The sequence below is a fragment of the Pseudopipra pipra genome, chromosome 4, assembly GCF_036250125.1.
Source record: "Pseudopipra pipra isolate bDixPip1 chromosome 4, bDixPip1.hap1, whole genome shotgun sequence".
Taxonomy (NCBI): Eukaryota; Metazoa; Chordata; class Aves; order Passeriformes; family Pipridae; genus Pseudopipra; species Pseudopipra pipra.
The window spans coordinates 10,153,388-10,165,317 of record NC_087552.1 but is presented as its reverse complement, the minus strand read 5'-3'; positions in this window follow the sequence as shown (position 1 = coordinate 10,165,317).

Sequence of the window (11,930 nt, the reverse complement as noted above, 5' to 3'; positions counted from 1 at the left end):
CAGTAGGATTGTTAGATCTCATTTTAGGCCGCTGGGATAAAAAAACCTCCACCCTACTCAAAGCAGTCCTTGATGTACATTTTAAAAGGGGAAAGTTTAATTGAAGTTAACAATTCTACATATAGGTGCATGCCTCTATATGTGTAAACTGAGTTTTTCCATTTACAGAGACCTATCCATTAAAATACAGCTTTACTCATGTTCTACTATGATTATTATTCCTTCTTGGTTTTTAAAGAGTTTTAGGAAAATTTACAGTTCAAAATGCTTCTAGTGAATAGAATTAATAACATTTTGAACTCCAAGATTTTCCTTATAGCAAATGCAATAAAATGAAAATGTAATACTTCGGAATACTTCAGAAATCACTGTCTTCTGAATATGATACAAATAGATGTGTTCTGAAAGAAAGCAGTTTTATTTTCCCTTTTCCTGGAGAATATTTGGCATACCTATTCAATTCCTAACGCTTGTCAAACCATGGGTCCGTATACCATGATGTGAGATTGCATATCTTGTCACAGAAATACAGATCCTGCAGCTCAAAACTCATTGGAAACCTCAGCCTTTGTGCAGACAATCACCTACAAAGGAACTTTGCCTAGTGAATATAACTGCGTGATCAAGTCTTGAAATGTTTTTCCCCTCCTGTAAAACTTGATTACCTAAAACACCTCTGAAAAGAATGAAGATAGGGAGAAAAAAAAGGAAAAACATCATTGTGTGGTTTTGCAAAATAATCAGGCAGAACAACTGAAACAAGGATGAGACTGCTCACATTAAAGAGATGTTTATTTTCCTTTGAAAACCATCAGTACTTTGTGGATTTCAGTAATAAGTAGATTGAAAGTCTAGCTCTGACTTTCTTCAGGAACATGTAAAAGGGTATTGTTAGCCAACTCAGAAAATGGCTTTTTAAAAAAAATTCTTTTGAATTTTGTATGTTTACTTTAAAATGTTTGTTTTACTCTATTGCAATTTAAAAAGTGTTTGGTTTTGTTTTTGCTTCGGTATTGTTTCTTGCTCTTGGAGTATCTGAAAGAGAAAATATAATGGTGAACAAAGGCCAAAACCAAAATTACTCTCTTGATATATCACCAGGAGTGATTTAGAGATAAGCAATTACCTCTTTCTAGCCTAACTGAGCATTATACTGCTAGATGGAATTAGGATATAGCTAAAGCAGAGTGGATGCCATAGTGTAGGTGTCTGGATCCAGCTTATGTAACACAGTAAGTCCCTTTTAGACACTAACAGGACAGGGGAGCACATTCTTCTGTAGATCCTGTCAGTGTGGGTGTTAAAGGCATCTTACTGCAGCTGAACAAAACTTGGATGGATGTGGTTAGCATCTGAGTAGTTTGTAATTCTCTTAATTGTCCTGAAAAATTTAGGGGTTTGTCCAGTCTTTGTTTCATACTTGCATTTCAAATTTTTATAGAGTCATGTTTGTGGAATGGTGAAAATATGCAACACAGTATTTGGACATGACTTTAATGACATGCTTTGACTTCTGTTCAGCCCTGAATTGGTCAGGCAGTTGAACTGGGTGATCCTTCTAGGTTCCCCCCAACTGCAATATTCTAGTCTAGTCTAGACTAGTTGATGACCAGTCATAATAAGGAAATTCCAACCTCTGGAACAAATCCCATTTTGTGTCCCTGAATTATTACTTACCTATTAATGTGACATTTTCTCCATACAGTAAAAACTAATAACTGAGACTCTGCTGTGTCTGGGGAAAATAGGTGCTGGAGAGGCACTCAGGCTTTTTGTGGCAGTAGGTCTTTGCATAGCTTAGGGTCTCCGTTTTGATCTTTTCCCAACCCTGACCTGTAAACACCCTATTTCAACCCTGGCTGAGCTGGCACATTGTTTTCTCTGGTTGATCATGGGCATGCTTTAAATTTAAAACACATTAGAGAAATTTTTTTTTTTCAGTCTAGCTGGGCAACCTGTCCCATTTACACTGTCACTATGTCAGTGCAATGAAGACACAGTGCACTAGGAAAAAGAAGTGGTTAAGGTCATTAAAAGGCTGCCCCATAAAGTATGCATTGAAATATGGCCTTGAGGTTGTGAGGAAAGACTGCAGAGCCAGCACACCCAGATTTCCTCACCCCCATAGCGACCCTTGGTCTCCGAGCTTGCTTTCCTTCTGAGACAGGCTGAATGATAGGGACAAAGGGTCAACAGATCCATATTATCTCACCTACCTCCCAGGATGCTTCTGAACCTGGCAGCTGTGAAATGCTCCCATTTTCTGCCATTTACACATACCATGTAGACCCAGAAGTCCGCAGTCATAGAGGAAATCTGTGGTAGAAGTGGGAATAGATTGTAGGTTTTTCAGGTGAATAGTTTTCAGCTGGTTGAGAAATTCTTTGGCAGAAGGGAATGTGGAGGATCTGCAGGCGCAACATAGCCAGCTTTACATCACTGCCCAAGCCCATAGCTGTGCTCTGAAAATCCCTAGCTGCCTGACTAATTTCTCTCAGAGTAATCAGAATGCTCTGAATCTCCTTTATAGGAGCAGGCTGACTCTTGCTAGTCTGAGATTGAGAGTTTAATCTCTCAGTGATTTTTCTTGTACTTAAAGGCTGAACAGTCAACCTATTCCTTCTCTCTCTCAGACTTCTTTATTTCTAAGAACTTCTCAAAATTTCCTGTGTGTTTCACTTTTTTTTTCTTGTATACATTTATTTTTAATATTTTTTTTCTTTCTTTTCATCTGCATGTTGTGGCTGTTACTTGTTATATGCACTACTACACATAAACATCCTCAACCTTTAGTATTGATAAAATGTAAGCAAGCAGCAGGTATAATTCCTGACCAAAGTTTAACTAACTTATTAGAAAAACAAATAAATTATGCATGTTTGTGTTCAACAGTAGTCTTCTCAAGCTTATTTTTGTGAGTGACTTTTTGGGGAAATTCTTTATTGAATTTTTTTTCATATTTATGTTTATCTATGACAATCTCTCATAATTATTTGAGCAAATCTTCAAAAGTCCCCCCACCTAAAAAGCTCTTTGGCAGCCATTCTCTGTTAACCTACTATGGATATAGGTATATATATAGATATATATAAAAAAATAAATGGCTAGTCTTAGAAAGTAGATTTAATGCAAGAATACAAATTTATCTTCTTTAAGACAATGCCATATGAGAACATAAATTGATCTGAAAGGGCTGTAACTCCATTAGAGCAAAATGCAAGCAGCTGGATCTGTGTCTGAATGTCAGATTCCCATTCAGTAGCACAGAGACACAAAGTCTGTATGAGTAAACATGCCTATCAAAGATGAGATTATTAAGTGAACAATAGCAGCAAAAAAGCAGCCACACGAAAATCTCCCCTCCTAATTGTATTTAATGTCAAATCATCATGGTATTAATGGTGCTGATTATATCAGTGACATCCTGCCCTACGTTGTAATACTCTTCTATATCTTGCTGAATAATGGTTAAAATACCATCATAGATTGTAGTTCTCAAAAGGATTTTAGTTTTTTAAAATTAGGAGAAAAAACAGTTTTTTACTCTTGTCAAGGTCCATGCCAGCTCCAGAATGCAGATTATCCTCTGCCACAGTCTGTCCTCTCCATTTCTCTTTTTTCCAGTCACTAGATATGTATTTTTATTGACAAAACTCCCCCCCCCCCAATAATTTCCAAAATATAATAGTTTGTTTTGTTTAATTCCCCCTATGTATAATTACTGGAAATCTGTCCAAAACATTTTGCACAGAATAAAATGTAATGATAACAGTAAGGCAGATAGGATGGACTGGGAGTTTAGGGAAGAAATATTTCAGAAAGGTACCAGAGAAAGGGAAAGATGTGATGAGATTCTGACTGCAAAAAAGTGAGAAAGAACAATAAAGTGGAACTTAAGTATTCTGAGTTTCAGTCTCCCTCATAATCATATCTGGCTGTTTTGGACGTAGGTTTTGTACAGTAGCATAGCGAAGAAAGGATGATTTCCCTGATGGCAGCAGCTGGTAATCGTTCCTGGATGATGGGATGTGCTGCAGTTTCTGCTACACTAACAACTTAAAACAACTGTATTGCATCCACTGTTTCTGCTTTTTTTAAATTGCCATTTATGATGCTAGGCATAATTAACACCATTTTCAATCTCATTTGCTTAACTTATTAAAACTTTTTCTTCCCCTTGTGGGGTGCTTTCTTTTTTTACCTAATTTTTTTGCCTTTAGCATCTTTATGTCTGCCTTTCTTAATGCACTTGGAGCATATGCTTCAATTCTCTTTTCTTTCTTACAGCCACTTTCTTTGAGCCTGACTTCTATTGATACTGAGCAATTTTCAGACAATTGCGTGAGTGCACTTTTTTCCATTTATAAACCTGTATCTATACAAATCAAGTATTTAGGTGCCATGAACTAAGTTCATACAAAGGACAATGGCATTGAAACACCGTATTACAAAATTTAATTCAAGGTGCCCAATATTCCCTAAAATTTATGTTTAGTATCCATACTCACCTGTCCAGGATTCTTGAGTAGAGTTCGCATAAGTCAAGCAGTTCTCTGGAGAGCCTTTAAAGATAGTTGTGAGGAGGAGACAGCAAAACACTCTCAAAGGACGAAGTTCATTCTCGAGCACATCCCACTTTGGAAGTCACCCCTGTGAAATTCTTTTTGCCTAATGCAAGGAATTTTTTTTAATCTTTTTTCCTTGAAAATAAATCAACAAATCAAATAAAAAATCTCCCTGCAGCTAGGCTTGAGCATTCCCTTGAGGTTGATTTTGAACAGATACGTAAATTCCAGCTGTTAGGGAAGAAGAGGGAGTGTAGAAGAAGACTGGGATGAAAATCATTAAATATACTCTCGGCATGTTTGATGGTTTATACTATAGTTAAAGGTAACTTGGTTTTCATACCTTGTTGAGCTTTAACCATGAGGTGTTTATCAGGCTGCTCAGAGATATCAGCAGTATAAAGCTGTATTATCCATAGGACCAGTGGCAGAAATGTGTGAGTGATGTAGGTTTGCCTTGATAAAACTTTGACAACCAGTGAATTTTTAGAATACCTGATGAAACATGAGTGGCTCAGTGGTTGGCAGCTGGAGCAGATGATCGTTGTAGGTACCTTCCAGCTGTAACAGTCTATTCCAAAGGAGTAGTAGGGCTACAATAGTCTAATCACTGATAATGGAGACCATGGAGCAAATGGAATGGGCACTATGGAGTCTGACCTATATTTATCCATTCCTTCAATGTAACTTTTAAATTAGTTTTTGGGGGTTGGATTTTTTTTTCCCCCTGGTTTTCCTTTGTATGTTTTTCCCCCCCTAAAGTTGAAGTCCAGAGCTAGTTTCTCTTTGTCTATGAGTTTAGTAATGATGAATGCCAAACTTTTTATGAACTGCATTATGGTACATACAGAACCCATTCTGCTCTTAAACAGTTCTGTTGGAAGTCTGATGACAATAATGGGTTTGCTATGCTATGGATGGAAGAGCTTGCATCCTTATGCTTTTTGTTTCTGTTAATTCATTTTCTTTTCTAGCTATAGGATTTCTACTAGAAAAGAATAAAGAAGCAAACCAGAAGGGTATTACAATAGTCTCATTTCTTAGTATTAGGCAACTGTTTGAAGTAAGATGTTAAGATCCTTTTTTTCTTTTCCTTAGGAGGTCCTTTAGGATGTGCGATTTGATTTAGGACATCGAAGGTAAATAGTTTCCCTACTCTCAATTTATAAAATAAGTGGGTTTGTAAATTGAACCTGGAAATGATAAGTTATTTTGTACCATTCAGCCCTGGTTTTCCAGAATATGCCTCAGAAATCCCACAATCTAACAGTGCATATTTGCTAATATGCAATCAGAGGCCTTCAGAGTGGTCCTTTGTCCTTCTTGAAAGATGTAATGCCTGGTAAGTTAAAAAAAAAAAAAAAAAAAGAAAGACTTTGTGATCTCAATTTTGATTTTCTTCACATGAAATACTGTAATAAAGAGCATCCCTATTTCTACACTAATTAACACTCCAGAATACTTGGATATGGTGATCTGCATAAAGCCAGATCTGTTAAATTGCTGTTCCTGCTATTCCAGTGGCCGTTGTCACAGCCCTTGGCCATGCAGAGTTTAGGGTTTGGCATTGGCCAAGGACCCCTTGCAGTAAGCTGCTTGGATGCAACTATCTTGTCTCAGAAGGAAAGAGAATTTTATGGTATGTATAGAGCCAATATACCAGGTGTGAGAAAATGACTGGGGAAAAAAACTGAAAAACCCAGGAAGTTGTATTCACATTCTAAGAGAAGCTATAACAGTAGCAAAATGGGTGAAACTGGTTGCCACTCCCTGCGTGAAATACAGTTGCTACTCCCTGGATAGCAACTTGACTGACTTCCCACACACAACAAACACATACTAAGGGAGACTAAAAGGAGTTTGGAGTATATTGGAGACACAATAGCCATACTGTTGAAATCCTTGCAACAGGGGGAACTCAGTGGTACCTTGTAGCAGCTAAGCCTCACAGCAGCTGTCAACCAAGGCAAAAAAAGACTTCTTGCTGCTGAACCAGAAACTCTGGTGAGATCACAGCTGTAATACTAATGCACACTTCCATTACAAGGGTAATACTGATGTTACCTCCAAGGTACAACCACTCCCCACTAAACATGATGTATGACTAGAGTCACTCAAGCTCCACCTAGACATTAAAAAAGAGTATAATTGGAAGTTAAAAACGGGGAGAAGAAAGGGTAGACTCCATCATAACTTCTGGGATCTGTTTGCAGGCTGGACTCACCTTCTCCCCCACAGGAATGGTTGTTGGGTAAGAACCATTCTCTGTGCACACTGATTGATTATTTTGAGCCAGCTTTTGTTAGGAATTAGAGCTTATCCATATATTGCTTTGAATACATTTTTGCAGCCAGGTACTATCACCAGCAATCTTTGAACCTTAACCTGTCACAATTTTCTATTATATTAATAAACAAGGTTATTCCATAAACTGTTAGTGAGTCCTTCAAGGGTGCTGGCAGTTGCCATCAGAGAGTAACATACTCATCTGTGGAGAGCTCAGAGAAGGTCACTCATGGCATGTTCCATGAACGAGTTAGGTGAACCAGCCTTTGATCCAGTGGAATGCTCAGTGAAGGGTCCCCATGATGGGATGCTGACAGACTGATCAGGCACAAGGATCTCAACTTTCCTGGGGTGCTGACAGACTAATAAAATGCAAAGGGTTTGAGGATATCTCCCCTTTTCACGTGACACTGAGTTTCCTGTTCCACCTCATTTACAACTATTCTTCCTACCACCACCTGAACGCAAGGAGATTGTACAGAAATAAAAAAAACTCTTTTTGATAGTGGAATTCTATTTAAGAGCATGCATGGACTAAGTCAAAGAAAGGCCAGAGCACAAAAATATAACTACCAGGGCACACAAAAGATAATAAATAATGCTGTGAGTGCATTAGCAGTAAAAGGAAAACTAAGTAAAGTGTCGTCTGCTGCTCAGCAATCTAGTAAAGCTCTCTAAAAAAAAAAAAAAAGAAAGAAAACAAAACTAATAAATATTTTCTTGTTCAAGCCTTCTTCAGTTTATGCAGTTGGACATTCTCAATATATGTAACATAGTTATTATCAAGCACAAATATTTTCTATCAGACTAAAGAAAGATGGATTTGGATGCTTGAACAAATTATGTTTTGAATGAGCGAAAAGAGATAAAATTGATTCAAAGGTTTCCAACATATGATTGAAACAGTCTCAGAGGTTGACTGATTATCACTCAAAGACTACAGAAAACTTGAAAAAGAACCTTTTTGCTTTAAGGAACTGCAAGAAAATTGTAGTGCTGTCAATATAACTTAATTTATGAGAATAATTAAACTCCTTATTAGCACCTAGGAAGAAAAACAGCTTTTTGAGTAAGAGCTAACAAGGAATATCAAGAAGAAATCAAGTTAAACTTATTACATTATCTTTTAAGTGAAGGTAACATATGTTTAAAGAAAAAAGTAGATGTTTTAGAAGTGATTTTTTTTTAACCGTGCCTTGGTAAGGGCTCTTTGAGGAATGATATGCCAGAAATTTCTAGACAAAGCATTGAAATGAACCTGTATAGTCCCTGTTTAAAGCAATCACAGTTCTTCCTCCAGCAAACACATCCTTTACTTTTTTAGGGGGGTTGTTTTGTTACGGTTTTGGTAATAGTAGATGGTCAATGGTATTGTTGAAATCAGATATTAAAGGTTAATCATGATTCTGGACATCTAAGATTATTAACTTGCTTTATAATGGTGTGCAAGAAATACATAAGATTAATTTGTGCAACATTTCTGGATATTTCTTTTGAATTTTGAATACTGAAAGCTTTTTAAAGACAGGCATTCTTATTCTCGAAGCCAAGGCTTTGGAAAAAAATGCACATTTTCCATGATTAAATTTAAAGTGTTAGCAATAGTTCATCTAGTTGCCTAGTGGTATATGAGTTTTGATGTAGATGCACTTACATGAAGGTATTTACGCCAGAATTTGATGAATGTTAAGGTTTCAGTACCAGTCTAAATCATTGTGGAGGAGGAAGTATTCCTGTAAATATAACAAGTGATGCTGTAAAGACGTCAATACATGGTATCCGCTTAGTAGCTAGTTGGAAATTGTTGAAGAATTTTTTTTTTCCAGAAGTTCATACTGATTTTCTCAGGAAGGCAGAGCTAAAAGGAGATTCACAGTGTTGGTTATTCAAAAGTGTCATCTTGGTAAAATAATAATCACATGAAAAAAATTGAAAGGGTGTGACGCAATTTCTCATAAAAAGCCTTAGAATCAAGATTTTGAGTTAAACTATATTCAGTCCTTAATCCTGTAAATCACAGTGCCCTTTTCTCTCTGTAGAGCAATAGAAGACTAAACTGGTGTATTTTTAGTTAATGTAATCTCCAGGGACTGTTATTAACCAGACACCTTGGATATGGAAACCCTAAATCCTTTTAAATGCTGATGGTCCAGGTAATAGACATCTTGTTGTAGTTAATGAGATGAAATAGTTTCCTTATGAAGTGAGAGTCTCATATTACAGTGTTGAAGGCTCGGTGTTAAACTCTAATCCTGTTTGTGATACTGAGATTTATCCGGGTTTGGATTACTGGGTCCGTAAAAGGTAGAAATGGTCTTGGTAAAAGCTCAAACAGGAGAATAACTAGGCTTGCTTTCTGTCTTTACTGAAAACCACCCTTAGTAGATCAATTGTCAAAAGTTTTTAAATCAACTGTCAAAAGTTTTTAAATACTTCAGAAGATGAGGATTTAGCTTTTCTTTAATGTCATCTTCTTAAACTACTAAAAAGTAGTAAACAAGCATTGTTCCTATGAAGCACTCCTTTGATAGATCCATATATATATATATAATGATTTAAATGTATACAAAATAATTTCAAGCACATGTTTTATAAATATTTAAGGAAATATTCCTGTAATTTCCATTTTTATTGTTGTTGTGTCCATTCAGGCGCAAAAAAATTCATACAATGTCATTGAATACTGTACAATATAGGCATTAAATTTGCATTTTAAAAATTAAGCAAATAATGTTATTTCACTACTGAGTGAAATAAGTGCATTCAGCAATTTACATCTGATTTTTATGGAAAAAATCAAATCTGAATCTCAGCATAAATACATCAGGCTTCTTAGCAGTGAGTGATACTTTGACAACTTCTATTGTGGACAACAATGATATCATATATAACATATAAAGATCAATTAATTGAAAACTTTTATTTCTGAAAGACACTTTCGATGAGTCCAACACTTGCAATCCATACACAAGGGTGCAATCCCTTATGTGTCCAAATGCTGATATTTCTATCAGTTACCATAAGATAGCATCATAACTATAAAAAGTTGCAAATATTTTGTAGATGAACTAAAGACTGAGGGGCAAAACCGAAAATTTCTTTTTGTTGTCCACCTGCTTCTATAATAAATTGCAAAGCTCTTCAGGTGGTGTTGCACAGCAGTGCTGTGCTGGCAGTGTTCTGTTCCTGATTAGTCTTTTCTGATAAATTGTCTGTCTTGAGATAAGTAACATATGATGAAAGAGTATGTGAAGAGATAATTTTATGACAGTGAATGAAATAGTAATTTGAGGATTTATTTATATCACTGGAAAAAAGCTGAATATGGAAAAGGCCTTTTGCTAAAAACCAAAAAAATCCCAAAGAAACAAACCTACCAGCTTATGGTTAAAAAATATGAAAGGATCTTAAACAAATATGGTGCAGATTGTGAAGTGAAAGTTTCATGACAATGAAGGCAATTGCTCTTTGCTTCTTTGACATTTGTTGCATTAAGGTTCACCATACCTAATAAAAAAAGATTATTTTTAGATTTAATAAATTGATAAAGCAATGCAATAATTGTTCTAAATGTTAGCCTTTGGAAAAGCCAAAATTCTCTTTAGGTACTGAGAAAAACAATCAACAGTACATAGCTTATTTGCTTGCCTTGACAATATATTAAATTTCTCAGCGCCTGGTATAAAATAGTAATTCAGACAATGTCTTTCAAATGTTTCTCTGACATTTTAAAAATTAAGCTGAAAGATAATCACTTTTGTTGCTGTTGAGCAAAGATGAAACAAATACCTTAATTAATTACCTACTTCGCTACAGAGAAATCAAAATTCTATCAATAAAGTCCAAAACTGGCCAAAAGTAAACATAAAATATGTAATTGATTGTTGGTCAGGTAGTCTTGTTTTGAAAATTAAATGATCTTTAAAAGGTCTTCAAGATGGAAACCAAAATTAAAGCATGCAGTTGAGTAGAAAGACTAACACGACACATTGTATTATGCTGTTATGAGTCACTAGACTAGCCTTGAAATTATGGGTTCAGTTTTTAAGATTTTTATCTTAGTCTCGTATTTAACTGAATTCACATTGTACCTGAGTCTCTGTGGTTTAATGTATTCATCATTTCTAATGTGTGAATGAGTCACAGAGAACTAGAAATATTACATGGTAGTTTAACAGAAGCCCTTTTTCTGCTTTCCTGACGAGTTTCTCCATTTTGCTATCCAAGTACAGGAAAGGAACTGAAAAGCAGATATTGCTCTTAGATGGGACTTCTTAGGGGCCAGAAGTGGGCAGCAAAGAAATAAATTGTGTCCGCCTCAAGGATCTCACAATCCTTTTGTATAATCCAGTGCTCCAGCCCCTATTAGCTTCCCTACACAGGAGAGATTCCTTGCCTATCTTATTGAGTTTGTACCAGTACTTTATTCCACCATTTAACTGATGTAGACTCTCATGTGACAGAAAAGACACATTCACAGCAAGGCTCTGAGCAAGTCCATTTGGCCAAGTCATCCCAAAGTACATAATCTTGTTTTATTATGCATGTAAGACCTTAGAAAATAAACAACCATCATCTAGTTAGTTTTGCTCATTTGCATTTCTAATTTGAATCCCATTGTTATTTTCAGACATCACTGTTATTTTACTTGGTGACCCTGCATAATTTCATTATTGTTTAGCAATGTTTGGGTTTGGGTTTTGTTGTTTTTTTGTTTTTTTTTTTTTTAAGGACAGCTTTTTCTTATGGTTTCTACTAAAACAAACCTAGTATTCTTTGTGATTGTATTAGAGTGACAAAAGAGAGAAAAAAAACAAATGGAAGCAACTAGTGGTATTTGGATCCTATGTTATTTGAATCACATCTGACATTTAATAAATTACTATTTTTAAAAAATCTCTTCCTAGAATTGAGGAATATTCTGTACCTGCACCATCTTGCAAGAAATTCTAATTTCTCTGTCTGCCCAGGTTTCCAGTATAACTAGATCTCTTCTAAACAATTTTTCCATCTTCAGTAATGATTACAGATCTTTGCAGCTCAGTATCAATTATAAATGTCACCAACATACTGTTCATT